The following is an 18,184-nucleotide window of genomic DNA, read 5'->3' as shown; positions in this document are numbered from 1 at the left end:
CCTATACTGGATCTTTGATGATAAGCAGATTAATGATAGTCCATGTCATCATATGTCTATGTCGTCATTCCTCGGTGTTTCATTCACCGCATTAATTGTAAACCACTTTATTGCCAATGTTGAAAATGCCATTTCCCAAATGCTGAGAATTTCGCCAATGGTAGTTTTTAAATTCAATCGTTTAGTACAGAGTGAAACACATTTCATATTGAGGCATGCAGGCCTATATCAAGAATATAGATCTTGCAGTGAAAACAAATGTCATGTGGAAAATTACACACAAATTAACTGTGGATAAACTTCCAGAATCTGGAATTGTTTTATTCCAATGCCCTCCCTTCTTGGACTTCACACCACAAACTGCAGTAAAGGGTTGTGAGCACAGCTATGGGCATTTTCATACTTGTTTGTAAATGCTTCTTAGTAAGCTGAAATCCAGATAGCTAAGTGCAAGTGCAGATGGCAGTTGAGGTTAAGTTTTAGTTAAGGCTGTCAGTCCTTGTTGCAATAAACAATAACAACTCCCATTAGGCAATAATGCAACAAAATGCATTTTCAACCATATTACTGTTGTACTACAACTATATCATGTAATTGCACATGTATTCAGTAGAAAATGCCTGGTCGGGGAGGTGACTTAAATCTAGAAAAATATACAAAAATGCTTCACAGGGGAGCTGTCAAAATGAGCACAGAACCAAAGAAGGAGATAATGGGGCAGAAATTCCTCCCCAAACGCGTGAGTACGGAAGGGGTACTCACGCGTCTGGCCGGAGGAAATGCCGGTTTTCAGCATGCACAGCGCATGCGCTGAAAACCGGCATTTCCTCTCCTCTCACCCAAGAGTTGAAGAAGCTAGCGCGTGCGCTGTAGGGGGCAGCGCGTGCGTCTTGGATTTCCTCTGTTTTGGGGGATTTGCGCATGTGTAAAGGCCTCCGGTCTTTACGCTTGTAAAAAGCACACGTAAGTATTTATTTTTACAGGTAAGTGGTGTTTTAGTGCAATTTAGAAAAAAAATTTCCACAGGTTTATTATTTTAAAGAATCTACAATAAGGTAAGTTTAGTTTTAGACCCTTTTTATTAAAAATGTATTCTTTTCAAAAAAAAAATTGTTTAAAATTATTTTTTTAAACTTATTTATGCTTAATTTAATGATTGGGATGTTTTTAAAAAAAAATTATTTAAAGTTTAAGTAGTGTTTTGGGGTGCAGTACTTCTCACGAGTTTGACAGTTCTGACTCTCAAACTTATGAATGAAGTTTCCCCTCCCCTGATTGGCTGAACAGTGCTCACCTGATCCCAGCCGGCACATCGCACGAACTACGCTGCTGGGTCAGGTTAGCACAGCGCGCCGGGATCAGAACCGGGCCAGTGACAGGAAATCCACTGCGGGCCAGGTTTCAGATGTCGGCGCGCAGGGTGAGCGCACATCGGGGGCTTGCACGCGCGGCAAGCCCCCGACACCAAGTTCTGGGCCATTAAGGCGACAGGGTTGGGGGGGGGGGGGGGCAGGGGGGTGCAGATCAACATCTTGGTCAAAGGGGTGGGCTTGAAGGAGGGTTTTAAAAGAGAAGATCTGGAGGAGATTAGGGAGAGAATTCCAGAGAATGGAGCCCAGGCAGCTGAAGGCACAGCTACCAATGTTGACCCAAATGGAGTAGGAAGGCAGATTATCTTCTGAATGGCAATAGATTGGGAGAAGGGGAAGTGCAACGAGACCTGGGTGTCCTTGTGCACCAGTCGCTGAAGGTAAGCATGCAGGTGCAGCAGGCGGTTAAGAAGGCAAATGGTATGTTGGCCTTCGTAGCGAGAGGGTTCGAGTACAGGAACAAGGATGTCTTGCTGCAGTTGTACAGGGCCTTGGTGAGACCGCACCTTGAGTATTGTGTGCAGTTTTGGTCGCCTTATCTGAGGAAGGATGTTCTTGCCATGGAGGGAGTGCAGCGAAGATTCACCAGGCTGATACCTGGGATGGCAGGAATGACGTATGAGGAGAGATTGGGTTGATTGGGCTTATACGCGCTGGAGTTTAGATGAATGAGAGGGGATCTCATTGAAACTTATAAAATTCTAACAGGACTAGACAGACTAGATGCAGGAAGGATGTTCCCGATGGCCGGAGTCCAGAACCAGGGGTCACAGTCTAAGGATAAGGGGTAAGCCAGTTAGGACAGAGATGAGGAGGAATTTCTTCACCCAGAGAGTGGTGAACCTGTGGAATTCTCTACCACAGAAGGCAGTTGAGGCCAATTCATTAAATATATTCAAGAAGGAGTTAGATATATTTCTTAAGGCTAAAAGGATTAAGGGATATGGAGAGAAGGCAAGGACAGGGTACTGAATTTGGATGATCAGCCATGATCTCATTGAATGTTGGAGCAGGCTCGAGGGGCCGAATGGCCTACTCCTGCTCCTATCTTCTATTTTTCTATGATGCTCAGGATGCCAAAGTCAGAGGAACGGAGGGTTTGAGGCAGGGAAAGAGGGCTGTAGGACTGAAAGAGGTTGCAGAGACAGGGAGGGGGCAAACCCACAAAGAAATTTAAACACAAGGTTAATAATTTTAAATTGGAGGCACTGGGGTCAGGGAACCAGTGTTGGTCAGCAGGATGGGGGTGATGGGCGAGTGGGAATTGGTCTAGAACAGGATACAAGCAGCAGAGTTTTGGATGGCTTGGAAGTTTATGGAGGGTGGAAAGTGGAAGGCCAGCTAGGAGAATATTGGAGCAATCAAATCTGGAGGTGACAAATGCATGGATGAGGGTTTCAGCTGCAGATGGGCTAAGATAGGGGTGGAGGTTGGTGATGTTATGGAGATGGAAATAGACAGTATTTGTAATGGAGTTGAATAGTGCACTGAGGTTGTAAACAATCTGGTCCAGCCGGAGAGTGGCCATGGAGGGGGGTGGAATCTGTGGTAGGAGTATGGAGTTTGTGGCAGGGCTGAAGACAACGGCTTCGGTCTTCCTAATATTTAGCTATAATTCACTGGGTAAGCTCCTGGCTGTGATGGAGAAGTTCAACAAGCAAGAATATATGTTGCTGAAGGAATAAACACAGAGACATGATGATCGTATAAAGCCTGAGGTTTGTCTTCAATACTATTTGGACCTAGTTCCACACACAACAGCAATGTTCCTTTCTTTTTATGATTGATAATGAAGTATGCCCTCATCACCCAATCAATCAGCTGCAGCAGGTTGGCCGAGAGTGGAGGAATTCTCCCTCTGCATTCCAGCCATGTTGTTGCAGTGAGGGTAAATTTGGGGGAAAGTCATTGTCGGGTCACTACTACATACCTAATGACAGAGGAAAGAACATCACAGATTGGGGCCTGGTTGGGGTCGGGGGAGGGGGGGTAGATCACTTGTAAAAAGTGCATGGCCCAGTACGTCCAAGAGAGACCAAGGGAAAACAGGAACATAGTTACATTTTTGTTAAATATATAGATACACTCCTATCCCACTTAATCCAGATCAGCTGCAGTGACAGATACCATAGAAAATCTGATCACATCTGAGACACACCTGTGGGCCACCCGGGGAATAGTTATACGGCTTGTCCGACACCAGTACTGGATGAGCAGAAATTTCCTCCAACTAAATATTGGGAAGACCAAAGCCATTGTCTTCGGTCCCCACCACAAACACCGTTCCCTAGCCACCGACTCCGTCCCTTTCTCTGGCAACTGTCTGAGGCTGAACCAGACTGTTCGCAACCTTGGTGTCATATTTGACCCGGAGATGAGCTTCCAACCACATATCTGCGCCATCACTTAAACTGCCTATTTCCACCTCCGTAACATTGCCCGACTCTGCCCTACCTCAGCTCATCTGATGCTGAAACCCTCGTCCATGCCTTTGTTACTTCTAGAATTGACGATGCCAACACATTCCTGGCCGGCCTCCCACGTTCTACCATCTGTAAACTTGAGGTCATCCAAAACTCTGCTGCCCCTGTCCTAACTTGCCCCAAGTCCCGTTCACCCATCACCCCTGTGCTCGCTAACCTACACTTGCTCCCGGTTAAGCAACGCCTCGATTTTAAAATTCTCACCTTTGTTTTCAAATCCCTCCGTGGCCTTGCCCCTCCCTATTTGTGTAACCTCCTGCAGCCCTACAACCCTCCGAGATATCTGCGCTCCTCCAATTCAGGCCTCTTGAGCATCCCTGATTATAATCGCACCACCATTGGTGGCCATGCCTTCAGCTGCCAAGCTCTGGAATTCCCTACCTAAACACTGTAGTGTATGTACTTTGCAGAAGGAACTATATTCTGCAGCCCCTGTATACTGCAGTACCAGTAGTGACCACCCCTGTATATAAGCCTGTGTAGTAACTTTGCATAGTAGTTCCAGTTTTGTCTCCACTCAGTAAACACCTGTTGTAACCAGCTCCTGCAGTCCGTGTCTCAATTACACACGGACATAATACTGGCGACGAGCAGATCCGAACTTACCTACAGTCTGCACCACCTCATGGGGATCCATCCCTGAAGCGAAGTGGTCAGAGGTCGAGGCCAGAAGGAAGAAGGAACGAAAGAAAAAAAAAAACAAACAAACAGAAGAAACGAGCGTCGACCGTGGGCAACCGCCTCTGATTCATCGGATTTGAAGATTGCAGGCGAGGCTGTCGAGAGCGGGGCTTGGTTATCCTGTCTATGGTGTTCCAGCTAATCGGGCTGGTGGCAGGTAGTACACTGATCCTTCCTGGGCTGCGGCAGGCTAGAGCTCGATCGGGTGGCTTTTCAACGGGGTCGAGCAGCGTTGTCGGGAAGAGGAGAGAGAGAGAGAGAGAGAGAGAGAGAGAGAGGGTGGAGCACACAGGGTGCGGCCGGTGCTACGAAGCCGGGCAGTGTACAGACCCGAGAAGAGGGAGGAAAGTGTCCCGTGGGGTTTGCTCTGATGACGGGAAAATAAAAGAAATTAGAAGTGCAGAAAGCTGCGAAGAGCTGCAGTTTGCCACGGGGACCGCGGAGAGCGGCGTTAGCAGCAGCGCGGGGGGGAAGTGCGCGAAGACCATAGAGCATCGCCAACAAGGCATAAAAACACCAGCAACAGCGCTAGCAGCAGCGGAGAAGACAGAAAGCGCGGGAGGCGCCATCTTAATCCAGCGGGGAGGAAGGCAAAGCGCGGGAGGCGCCATTTTGTTAAAATCGGGGAAGAAGGCAAAGCGCGGGAGGCGCCATCTTAGATTTCCAAGATGCCGAAGACTGGCAATATTACTGCCTTCGATAAGGCAATAGAAGACTAGACCACGTATGTGGAAAGAGTCGAAGTATATTGCAAGGCAAACGAAGTAGCCGATGAGAAAAAGGCATCGGTACTACTAAACTTAATGGGCGCAAGAACGTACGGCCTATTGCGGAACCTGATCACTCCAGCCAAACCGATGTCAAAGAGTTTTAACGAAATTGTTGATATCCTACAGGAACACCTAAATCCTACACCGCTGCTGATAGCAGATTCAAATTCCACAGGAGAAATCAGCATAAAGATGAGAGCAATGCTGATTACCTTACGGAACTACGCAAGCTATCAAAGCAGCAGGTTCAAATTCCACAGGAGAAATCAGCATAAAGATGAGAGCAATGCTGATTACCTTACGGAACTACGCAAGCTATCAAAGCACTGCCAGTTCGGAGCAGGACTGAGACACTCTACGGGACAAATTTGTCCGTGGACTCCTGAGTGAAGGAACCCAGAAGAGGTTACTCTCAGAGAAAGAGCTGACGCTGGATAAGGCTTTCAGCTTGGCAGTATCGTACGAAGCAGCAGCAAGGGGAGCTGCGGAAATACAGCAAAAGCCACAGGAATACAGCACCCATGAAATGACACGGGGATTTGAAAAATGTTATCGCTGCGGCAGAACAACCCATGACCAGAAGGACTGCTGGTCCAAGGACAAAATATGCAGGCAATGCGGAAAGATGGGACACATTGCACGAGTTTGCAGGTCTGGAAAGAAGACTAACGACAACAAAAAGGCTACTAAGGAACAGTACAGGAAAGTACAAAAGATGACAGACAGTAGTTCCGAAGACCAGAAGAGCGATAGTGAATCCGGGAACAAGAGACTAAGCTGTCTCAAACTTCACAACGTAATCGCGAAAGAGGATCACCGAACCATTTGGGTCACCCTCACGATAGCAGGGTCCCAAGTCAAAATGGAATTAGATACAGGATCAGCCCTGACCGTCATGAATCGACGAGACTATGAGCGGCTATTCTCACACATACCCTTGAAAGAGACATCCATTGTCTTGAAGACGTATACGGGGCAGAAAGTATACCCCAGAGGGAAAATAAGGGTGCCTGTCGAATACAACGGCAAAGAAATACAGAAATTGTATCTGTACATACTGCAAGATAGTGGACCACCGTTATTGGGACGTGAATGGATCAGAAAGATAAGTTTAGACTGGCACGCCATTCAGGCACTGACTGTGGCTGGTAAAAAGGAGGACGACGTCACACCTGGACGATCGTCAAAAATCTTAGCTAACGCTAAAGAGGTATTTCATCAAGAACTGGGAACTCTTACAGGTGTAACTGCCTCAATAAAAATAGAAGAGAATGCAATCCCCAAGTTTTTCAAAGCAAGACCGGTACCGTATGCAATTCACCCAGCTGTCGAGGCAGAGCTGGAGAATCTGGAGAATGCAGGCGTGTTATCGAAGGTAGACTGGAGCGAGTGGGCGACACCCATCGTTCCCATCATGAAAAAAACGTTAAACAATAAGTCTGAGGAGCCAAGGAAGGCTCGCATCTGTGGGGACTTCAAGGTGACGGTGAACCCAATCCTTCACACAGTACAGTATCCTCTTCCGAGGATAGAAGATATTTTCGCCTCACTATCTGGAGGGAAGCGTTTTACAAAAATTGACCTAGCACAAGCATATTTGCAGATGGAGGTTGAAGAATCCTCTAGGAAGTATCTCACGATAAACACTCACAAAGGTCTTCACCAGTATAATCGACTGGTATTCGGAGTAGCATCAGCTCCGGCGATATGGCAAAGAGCGATGGGACAAGTCCTGCAAGGGATTCCGGAGACCCAGTGTTACTTGGACGACATCCTAGTGACAGGTGAAAATGACAGTGAACACCTTGCCAACCTAGAGCAGGTGCTCACTAGACTAAGAGAACATGGGCTATGAGCCAATCGCCCCAAGTGCGAGTTTTTTAAGAAACAGATATCGTATTGTGGCCACGTGATTGATGAAGAGGGGTTACATAAGTCCCCTGACAAAATTGAAGCGGTAGTTAAGGTTCCAGCGCCTGAAAATGTGTCGCAACTGAGGTCATTCCTAGGATTGGTGAATTACTACCATAAGTTTTTGCCGAATTTGTCCACAATTCTGCACCCACTGAACGCCCTACTACAAACTGGAGTAGCTTGGAAATGGAGCGATGAATGTAAGCGGGCCTTTCAGAAGAGTAAAGACCTAATCACTTCAAGAGAAGTATTGGCTCACTACAACCCATCACTACCGATAACACTGGCGTGTGATGCGTCTCCCTACGGCATTGGAGCGGTACTGTCACATAAACTCCTTGATGGTTCAGAGAGGCCGATAGCTTTTGCGTCACGCTCGTTAGCTTCAGCCAAGCATAACTACGCCAGATTGACAGAGAGGCCCTCAGCCTGGTGTGGGGGGGTGAAGAAGTTCAATCACTACCTGCACGGTCAGAAATTTACTCTACTAACTGATCATCAACCTCTTGTCTCCATTTTCAACCCTCAGAAGGGCGTCCCGATAATGAAAGCACAACGGCTACAGAGGTGGTCCCTTTTCCTAGGGGCACACCAATATGACATCGAGTACAAAGGAACTAAACAGCATGGGAATGCTGATGGATTGTCGCGCCTACCGTTGCCGACGGTGGAAGAAGCACCTGCAGTGGATCCTGTGGAGATATTCCACTCAACCATAGTCGAATGTCTACCTGTGACGAATGCAAACATAGAAAAGGAAACACGAAATGACCCGACACTCTCCAGGGTCTATGATTTAACGGTGAAGGGATGGCCAGCACATGGCGAACCACTGTTGCCAGCATTCTCGCCGAGAAGAGAACAGCTGTCAGTGTGCAGGGGAACCTTGATGTGTGGATCCAGAGTAGTAATTCCAACCAAATTGAAGGATAGAGTGCTCAATGAGCTTCATGAGGGTCATCTGGGAGGGGCAAAAATGAAGAACTTAGCCAGAGCGTTTGTGTGGTGGCCGGGAATCGATAGAGAAATCGAAGAGATGACCAAGAGCTGTACAGGATGCCAGAAGGTCCAAAACGCCCCACCACAAGCCCCCCTACATCCATGGGAGTGGCCCTCATCTCCATGGCAAAGGGTGCACATTGATTTTGCTGGTCCATTTATGGACTCGATGTTTTTAATTGCGGTGGATGCACAAAGTGGCCAGAGGTAATAAAAATGTCCTCAACCACCACAGAAAAAACTATCACAGTCTTACGAACTATATTCGCCAGAAATGGGCTGCCTGAACAGATTTGCTCCGACAATGGACCACAGTTTGTGTCTGAAGAGTTCCGGAGGTTCTTAAAGAACAATGGTGTTAAGCATTACACATCCGTCCCATATCATCCAGCCACCAATGGATTGGCTGAGAGGTTCATTCAAACATTCAAGAAAGCTATCAAGGCAATGTGTAATGAAGACATACCCCTACAACACAAGGTGGATAACTTCTTGTTTGCCTACCGGAATGCGACACATGCGGTTACCAACCTGATGCGCCATCAATTACTCAAAAGACTGAGGTTAAGCGAGTAACAACCAGGCTTTTATTAACTAAAGAATGAAGGTCTAGTCTCGAGTGGTCGACCCGTCCAGAATACTAAGGGACTGGGAGGTAGTCACTTATATACCTGGAATAGTGGGAGGAGTCAGCCGAGGCATGTCCAGACCTGTACCTAGTGGAATACACATACACATACAGACAGGTATAACAGTGGTTTACCACATTCACCCCTTGTTTAAAAATGAGTCCGGCGGGGTGAAGTGTATTTAAAAGTTTGTGTATTGGAGTCTCTCCGGAGGTCTTGTCTGCCGCTGTGATCGACGTGGTGACGGCAGGGGTGGTGGAGCTTCCGGCGTCGCGTCCCGTGTAGGCTGGGGCACTGGAGTGTAGTCCTCGTGGGTGACGGTCCAAGGCGAGCCGGCTGCTGGGGTTGGATATCGGGTCGTGGGTGGGGGGGGGGTGGTAATGGGTAGTGGGTTACAGCGGTCCCCGAGGGTGTCGTGGGGGGGGGTGGTGGTAATGGGTAGTGGGTTACAGCGGTCCCCGAGGGTGCGAGGTCTCGTATGGAGACTGTGTCCTCCCGCCCGTCCGGGTACACAATGTAAGCGTACTGGGGGTTGGCGTGGAGGAGGTCGACCCTCTCGACCAGGGGGTCCGTTTTATTGGTCCTCACGTGTCTTCTCAGTAGTACCGGCCCTGGGGACGTCAGCCATGGCGGTAACGCTGTCCCCGATGTGGACTTCCTTGGGAAGACAAACATTTTCTCGTGAGGGGTGGCATTGGTGGCAGTGCAGAGCAGTGACCGAATCGAGTGGAGCGCATCGCGGAGCACCTCCTGCCAGCAGGAGGTCGGAAGGCCCCTAGACTTTAAGGCTAGTAGGGCGGCCTTCCAAACTGTTGCATTCTCTCTTTCCACCTATCCGTTCCCCCGGGGGTTGTAACTGGTGGTCCTGCTTGTGGCTATACCCCTAGCGAGCAGGTACTGTCGGAGTTCGTCGCTCAAACGATGAGCCCCGGTCGCTATGGATATAGCTGGGGAAACCGAACAGGGTGAAGAGGCTGTTCAGACATTTAATGACCGTGGCACTGGTCATGTCCGGGCAGGGGATAGCGAACGGGAAACGGGAGTACTTGTCAATGATGTTGAGGAAGTACACATTGCGGTCGGAGGAGGGGAGAGGCCCTTTAAAATCGACGCTCAGGCGTTCGAAAGGGCGAGTGGCTTTTATCAGGTGGGCTCTGTCTGATCTATAAAAGTGCGGTTTGCACTCAGCGCAGACTTGGCAGTTCTTGGTCATGGTCCTGACCTCCTCAATGGAGTAAGGCAGGTTGCGGGCCTTGATGAAGTGGAAGAACCTGGTGACCCCCGGGTGGCAGAGGTCATTGTGGAGGGCCCTCAGCCTATCGATCTGCGCGCTGGCGCAGGTGCCACGCGATAGGGCATCTGGGGGTTCATTGAGCTTCACAGGCCGGTACAAGATCTCGTAATTGTAGGTGGAAAGTTCGATTCTCCACCTCAAGATCTTGTCATTTTTGATTTTGCCCCTCTGCTTGTTGTTGAACATAAAAGCAACTGAACGCTGGTCAGTGAGCAGGGTAAATCGTTTTCCGGCCAGGTAGTGCCTCCAATGACGCACAGCCTCCACAATAGCCTGGGCCTCCTTCTCGACCGCGGAGTGTCTGGTCTCCGGGCCCTGGAGGGTTCGTGAGAAGAATGCCACAGGTCTCCCCGCCTGATTAAGGGTGGTGGCCAGAGCGAAGTCGGACGCATCGCTTTCCACCTGGAAGGGGGTGGATTCGTCCACTGCGTGCATGGTGGCTTTGGCAATGTCCTCCTTGATACGGTGGAAGGCCGAGCGGGCCTCTGCCATCAGGGGAAAAGAGGTGGATTTGATCAGCGGACGGGCTTTGTCTGCATAGTAGGGGACCCACTGGGCGTAGTAGGAAAAAAACCCTAGGCACCTCTTCAGAGCTTTTAGGCAGTGGGGCAGTGGGAGTTCCATAAGGGGACGCATCCGGTCCGGGTCGGGACCGATGACCCCGTGTTCCACAACACAGCCAAGGATGGCGAGGCGGTCTGTGCGGAATATGCACTTCTCCTTGTTATATGTCAGGTTCAGGAGTTGGGCGGTGCGGAAGAATTTCTCGAGGTTTGCGTCATGGTCCTGCAAGTCATGGCCGCAGATGGTCACATTGTCTAGGTAAGGGAAAGTGGCCTGCAGCGCGTTTTGATCGACCATCCGGTCCATCTCCCTTTGGAAGACGGAGACCCCGTTGGTAACGCCAAAGGGAACCCTAAGGAAGTGATAGAGGCGGCCGTTTGCCTCAAAAGCAGTATACTGGCGGTCTTCGGGGCGGATGGGGAGCTGGTGGTACGCTGAATTCAGGTCAATGGTCGAAAAGACGCGGTACTGCGCGATCTGGTTGACCATGTCAGCTATGCGGGGGAGTGGGTAGGCGCCCAGCAGGGTGTAGCGGTTTATTGTTTGGCTGTAGTCGATGACCAGGCATTGTTTCTCGCCGGTCTTAACGACCACAACCTGGGCTCGCCAGGGGCTGGAGCTGCCCTCAATAATCCCCTCCTTCAGGAGCCGCTCCACTTCGGTTTTGATGAAAACCCTGTCCCCGGCACTGTATCGCCTGCTCTTTGTGGCGATGGGCTTACAGTCGGGGGTGTGGTTAGCAAACAGTGGGGGGGGGTGGGACTCTGAGTGTGGAGAGGTTGCATCTGGTGCGCGGTGGGCAATTTGGAGGCTGCTGGCTGCGGACTGTGAGTGGGGGGAGGGGGCCACCGTACGCCATCGTAACGCTTTTGAGGTGGCACTGGAAATCCAACCCCAGTAGAACGGCAGCGCAAAGTTGGGGCAGGACCAGGAGTTTAAAATTATTGAACACAGTCCGATCTACTACTAGTGTCACCACGCAGTAGCCGCCAATGTCCGCTGACTGGGACTCGGCGGCCATAGAAATCCGCTGGTGCGCAGGCAGGACTGGGAGAGAGCAACGCCGCACCGTGTCGGGGTGGATGAAGCTCTCTGTGCTCCCGGAGTCAAAAAGCAGTTTATTGCATGGCCGTTTACCTTAACGTCCATTTTGGACCGAGCTAGTTGGTGCGGTCTCATTTGGTCCAGCGTAACAGAGGCCAGCGTAGGGGTCGGTGTGTCGCTGCGGGTATCAGATGGGGGGGGGGGTTGGCGGCCTGCTGCGTCCCGGCTGGTGTCCAAGATGGCGGCGTCCATGATTCCCATGTGGCTGGAGTCGTCCAAGATGGCTGCTGCTGCGGTGGTTCGCACATGGCTGGGGAGGCCCAAGATGGCGGCCCGCACGGCCCACATGCGGCGCTGTTGGGGGCCCAAGATGGCGGCTCGCACGGCCCACACGCGGCGCTGCTGGCGTTCGGGGTGGCTTTGGCCTTGCAGATGCTAGCGTAGTGTCCCTTTTTCCCGCAGCCCGAGCAGGTCGCATTCTTCGCCGGGCAGCGCGCTCTGGGGTGTTTGGCCTGGCCACAGAAGTAGCATTTCTGGCCTTGGGATACTGCTGTCTGGCTTTGGGACACTGCTGCGGTGGTTGGGCCGTTGTTGGGCTGTGGCTGGGGTGGCACGGTGCTATGGGGCTGTCCTACCGTGTCCCAGGTTGTCGTTCCCCGCGGCGTCCACGGTGCAGAGGAGTAGGCATCCATGCCCCGGTAGGCTGCGTCCAGCGTTAGTGCGATTTCAGAGGCTTTGTCGAGGGTGAGGTCACTTTGCTCCAGCAGTCGCTGTCGGGTGTAGTTGGACCTGTGGCCCGCTACGAAGGCATCCCGGATCAGTTCCTCCGCGTACTTAGTGGGCGTTACCGCCTTACACCCACAGGCCCGGCCAAGCACGGACAGTGCTTGGAGGTATTCCTCAGTCGATTCCCCAGGTTGTTGCTTGCGACTCCCCAGGAGGTGCCTGGCGTAAACTTCGTTCACAGGGCGCGTGTACTGGGTCTTGAGGAGCTGGAGGGCGGCTGTGTACGAGGTCGCGTCCCGGATGACTGAGTACACTCGGTGGTTCACCTTGGAGATCAGGACAGACAGTTTGTTCGCATCCGTTACGACCGCAGTGGAGGCAGTCAGGAATGCCTCGAAGCACATGAGCCAGTGAGCAAACTTGGTGGAAGCGTCCGCTTCCCGACTGTCCAGGTCCAGGCATGCTGGTGTGAGGATCTTCTCCATTATAAAAAATTTAGTTAATAAAATTGATGCGCCATCAATTACTCAAAAGACTGAGGTTAAGCGAGTAACAACCAGGCTTTTATTAACTAAAGAATGAAGGTCTAGTCTCGAGTGGTCGACCCGTCCAGAATACTAAGGGACTGGGAGGTAGTCACTTATATACCTGGAATAGTGGGAGGAGTCAGCCGAGGCATGTCCAGACCTGTACCTAGTGGAATACACATACAGACAGGTATAACAGTAGTTTACCACACAACCAAACTCCAGCCATGATGTTCTTCAATCGAAGACTACGATGCCGCTTGGATTTGGTTAAGCCAAACATCAGAAAAGATGTGGAGAACAGGCAGTTTCAGAATATGAATGAAAGGCCGACCAGGAGTTTTAAGATCGGTCAACCAGTTTTGGCCCGGGACTACCGCACAGAGAAATGGCAGCCAGGAACGATCTGCACATGGCAAGGACCTCTAATGTATACCGTGGATGTTGGAGAGAGCATTGTAAGACGCCATGCTGACCAGATTCTAGAGTCACTGGAAAACGTCAATTCCACACCACGATCAGATACACCTGGTGAAGAAACCGAAGTACCAATTGCATCTACCTCAGAATCGGTGATATTGGAAGCAGACGAACCAAACAACGACGTTGATCCCGAATCAACTTTGCCAGAAGAACCTGATACCCCAAAGAGGCGTTATCCAGACAGAATCAGGAAGCCTCCTCAAAGACTGAACTTATAATTGCTTAACTTCAGCTAATGTAGCACAGATCACAGAAACCCCACAGTGCAGATAGAAGCCATTTCAGCCCATCGAGCCTGCACCGACACATATCCCACCTGGTCCCCGTAACCCCTACACCAACACACATCCCACCCCCGTAACCCCACGTATTTAATCCCCCTAACACTAAGGGTCAATTTATCATAGCCAATCAACCTAACCCGCACATCTTTGGACTGTGGGAGGAAACCGGAGCACCCGGAGGAAACCCATGCAAACACGGGGAGAATGTGCAAACTCCACACAGACAGTCGCCTGAGGCCAGATTCGAACCCGGGTCCCTGGCGCTGTGAGGCAACAGTGCTAACCACTATGCCACCGTGCTGCAACTGTAATTGTAAATATGTTATTTAATTATTAATCAAATGTTAGCACGGTGGCATAGTGGTTAGCACTGTTGCCTCAGAGCGCCAGGGACCCGGGTTCGAATCTGGCCTCGGGTGACTGTGCAAACTCCACACAGACATTCTCCCCGTGTTTGCGTGGGTTTTCTCCGGGGGCTCCGGTTTCCTCCCACGGTCCAAAGATGTGCGGGTTAGGTTGATTGGCTATGATAAATTGACCCTTAAGTGTTAGGGGGATTAAATACGTGGGGTTACGGGGATAGAGTGGGATATGTGTCGGTGCAGGCTCGATGGGCCGAAATGGCCTCTATCTGCACTGTGGGGTTTCTGTGTGATTCTGTGTGTTTCTGTGCTATGTACTGTTTAGCTAAAAGGGGAGGAATTGTAGTGTATGTACTTTGCAGAAGGAACTATATTCTGCAGCCCCTGTATACTGCAGTACCAGTAGTGACCACCCCTGTACATAAGCCTGTGTAGTAACTTTGCATAGTAGTTCCAGTTTTGTCTCCACTCAGTAAACACCTGTTGTAACCAGCTCCTGCAGTCCGTGTCTCAATTACACACGGACATAATAAACATCTCCGCCTCTCTACCTCTCTTTCCTCCTTTAAGACGTCCCTTAAAAATACCTCTTTGACCAAGTCTGCCCGAATATCTCAAGTGGTTCAGTGTCAAATTCTGTTTGACAACGCTTCTGTGAAGCACCTTGGGGCGTTTTACTGTTAAAAGCGCTGTGTAAATGCAAGTTGTTGTTGTTAACTGTACGTGGCCAGAAATGTGCAACAGTCTGCTCCACTTGTCCACACTGTAAATGGGGGTCCTGCCCAGTGTTCCCTGTAACGTGTGCTGGCTTGCCGGCATTTCAATGTAAAAACTCCACATGCACGGTATTTTGAATGGCCCGCACAGCCCCCTTAAAGGGGCCGTGCAGGGTCAGAATAAATTACAGGGAACATAGGTCCTGGCCAGGGTAGAACGTATTACAGTGCTTCGAATTAATCTTTATCATTTTGGAGTATGTACTTTAGCTTGCCGCTATCTTACAGTCATGAAAATAAAAAATATTGGAAAAGCACAGCAAGTGAGTCAACATCTGAAAGAGAAAAATTGGTTCATGTTTCAGAAGTGGCTGCTCACCTGCATCACCGTACATTATTCTGCAAAACAATATAATTTGGACCAGAAATTCCTTCAAGCGAGAGCTGGGCCTGTTTCGGCTGGGCGGAGATCACCTCGTACAAAAGGTCGGTACTGCACAGAATTATCGGGGCCAGAGTGATCTCCTGGACTGCCTTTGATCGCCGTGGGGGGATTGGAGAGGAATTTCCTAGATTTTTTTCCCCTCCAAATTAGCCTGGGTTTTTATCTGAAATAAAAACAGAAAATGCTGGAGATACTCAGCGGGTCAGGCAGCATCTGTGAAGAGAGAAACAGAGTTAACGTTTCAGGTCGATGACCTATAGTCAGAACTGGAAAAAAGAGGAAATGGACCAGATTTTTAAGCAAGTGTAGGGGCTGGGAAAGGGGGGAGGGGGTGAAAGAACAAAAGGGAAGGTCCGTGATAGGATAGAAGGCAGGAGAGGTTACAAGACATTAAGAGATATTCAAGGCAAAAGGAGATGATAATGGGACAGGTTAAGAAATGTTACATATAGTTATGTTGGGACTACATTGTACAAGTGTACTAACACTCAAATCAAGTGTAGCAGCACTACGATGCTGGGAAAGTAGTGCGCAGGCGCCGCACAGGGTTTAGGAAAATATCACCTCGCACCATGCGGCAGGCAGCCATTACAACGCAAATAAAACAGTAGTTATAATTACAAACTACCGAGTCCAGAGTCGTCTTTACAAAGCACTACGAGCGCTAGAAGACATAACAAGAAACAAAGGATGGCTCTGGATGAAGTGCAAATTGCGCTGGCAGAATGAAGGACAGTTGCCATGTGGGAGAGAAGAAAAGACACAAACAAAAGGTGTGGATAAAAAATATATATGATAGGGACCAAGGTTATGATCTGAAATTGGTGAACTCTATGTTGAGTCCAGAAGGCTGTAAAGTGCCTAATCGAAAGATGAGGTGCTGTTCCTCGAGCTTACGCTGAACAATGCAAGAGGCTGAGGACGGTGAGGTCCGAGTGGGAATGGAGTGGTGAATTAAAGCGACAGGCAGCTCGGGGTTCCCCTTACAGACTGAACGGAGGTTTTCTCTTTTTTTACCTCTCCCAGGAGATCCCATGGTTTCGGGTGAGGTGGACAGTGTAGATATAGTGAGACACAAAGTATCACAATTGTGGGCGACAGGCTGGATGGTCTTTTCCTGTCCGTCATTGTTCGTATTGAATTAATGATCGGTGGTTTCAGTCTGAATTTTGTAACATAATCAATAAGATTAAGAGATGAAGTTGATAATTTATTTGCCCAGATACCACAGTTACACATTTGGACTCACTGAACTTTATAACATTTATGTTTAACAATAACAGATGTTTATTTATTGCGGGCTTTCACAGGGAATCCCTCTGATTGGACACATACTGGCAAGGCCATTTTTATACAATCTTGTAAATGCTGGAAGTTTCCAGCAAAGGTCAAAGGGTGGGTGCTGACCGAGTCTGCAGCTGCTCTGATATCGGCACAAGTAGTGAATTTATTTAAATGTAGCATCAGTAAAGTCATACATGTTCTTCATTATTTCAAGACAATTGATTGTAATCAGTAGCAGAGAAAATGGAAAGAAACCGATACAGTTGAAGTATTACAGAATAGTGCAAGACTCAATTGATATCAATATCAGTACCAGTACCCGAAGGCCAAGATGAAACCAATACCGAGGCAACACAGCAGGGGTGCTCCTAGCTTTGTTGATTCTAATGACTCAAGTAAAAGGCAGTATTTTGTCACTTTATAGTCGTTTCTACTTTTTTGCTAAAATTAGCAAAGGCAAAAATTTCACTTCTAATATTTTTATGGTATACAAGGTGCTACAATTTGATATACTCTCAATAGTAGCTCAAGTTCCATATATTCCTTTCACAGCATGGTTTTATGTTAATTTATCCACTTTTTAAAAAATTTGTTCCTGGAATGTGGGCGTCGCTGGCAAGGCCAACATTTATTGCCCATCCCTAATTGCCCTGGAGAAGGTGGTGGTGAGCCACCTTCTTGAACTGCTGCAGTCCGTGTGGTGGAGGTACTCCCACAGTGCTGTTAGGGAGTTAATTAATTAATTCGTCCAGTTTTGCATTATATTGCCAAAGTTGACTCTGAAAGTCATGGTACAAAGGTGGTGTTTCCCAAACAATTCTCGGAAATATCTGACTAAGTTCTCAGTAGGTAGTTTAAAATTGTTTCTCTTGTTCGTGCTAAGGGTTCAGTTTTGATTGTCAAAACAGCCTTTGAAAAACCTCAATGTTCTTCATCATCCAGGATCAAAAGATTTGATTCCAACTAGGAAGATGTTGCATTTGAACCAAAACCTCAAGAAGAGTTTCCGAATAAAGTTACTGTTAAACAGATCATCGTTAATGTTCAGAATGAGTAATTACAGTGAAGAAAGGCGCACAGATGTGTTTTAAAATGTTTCCCACGAGAAACTCCAGTGAGATTACTTCCATCTTAAAATCAACTTTATAGAGCTGTCTGTGTATGATTTTCAGCTTCATCCCTGATTAAAATGCTTTCCTCTCAAGGCCAACTCTTCAGCAAAAATAAATAAACATAAGCAAACTTCAACACATTGATCTTCCCACAATTATAAATCTTCTATTGAGGAGCCATGCTTTCTGATAAATCCTGAAGTTTTTATCCAACTTATAGCTAAAATAAGCAAACTTCAACACATTGATCTTCCCACAATTATAAGCAATGTTGTGCGCTGAAATAAAGCTGACCAAATCTTCTCCCTTTGACCAATCGATATTATAATGAATTGATCTCTTGATAAACTGAAGAGCACAGTGATGTAGTGCGGCTGACACCGTGGTGCAATGCACTGATCTGCCAATGCACTGTAGCAAGGACATCAAGGGGGTGGGTCTGCACTTGGACGATTAAGAGGCCAAGGAAAAAATGTTCAAGACAGAGATCGATAGAT

At 48.7% G+C, this 18,184-nt stretch overlaps 1 protein-coding gene across 1 annotated transcript in view; it reads right to left on the bottom strand.

Moving 5' to 3' along the window:
• The window catches only part of dtx1 (deltex 1, E3 ubiquitin ligase), a 348,134-nt gene that overhangs the window by 212,760 nt on the left and 117,190 nt on the right, over positions 1-18,184 (bottom strand). The gene's annotated exons all lie outside the window — the stretch shown is intronic.

Source organism: Somniosus microcephalus, chromosome 19 (assembly GCF_052327205.1).
Source record: "Somniosus microcephalus isolate GS21.2 chromosome 19, FLI_Smic_1.0, whole genome shotgun sequence".
NCBI classification, from domain to species: domain Eukaryota; kingdom Metazoa; phylum Chordata; class Chondrichthyes; order Squaliformes; family Somniosidae; genus Somniosus; species Somniosus microcephalus.
This window is presented reverse-complemented; position numbering and strand designations above follow the sequence as displayed.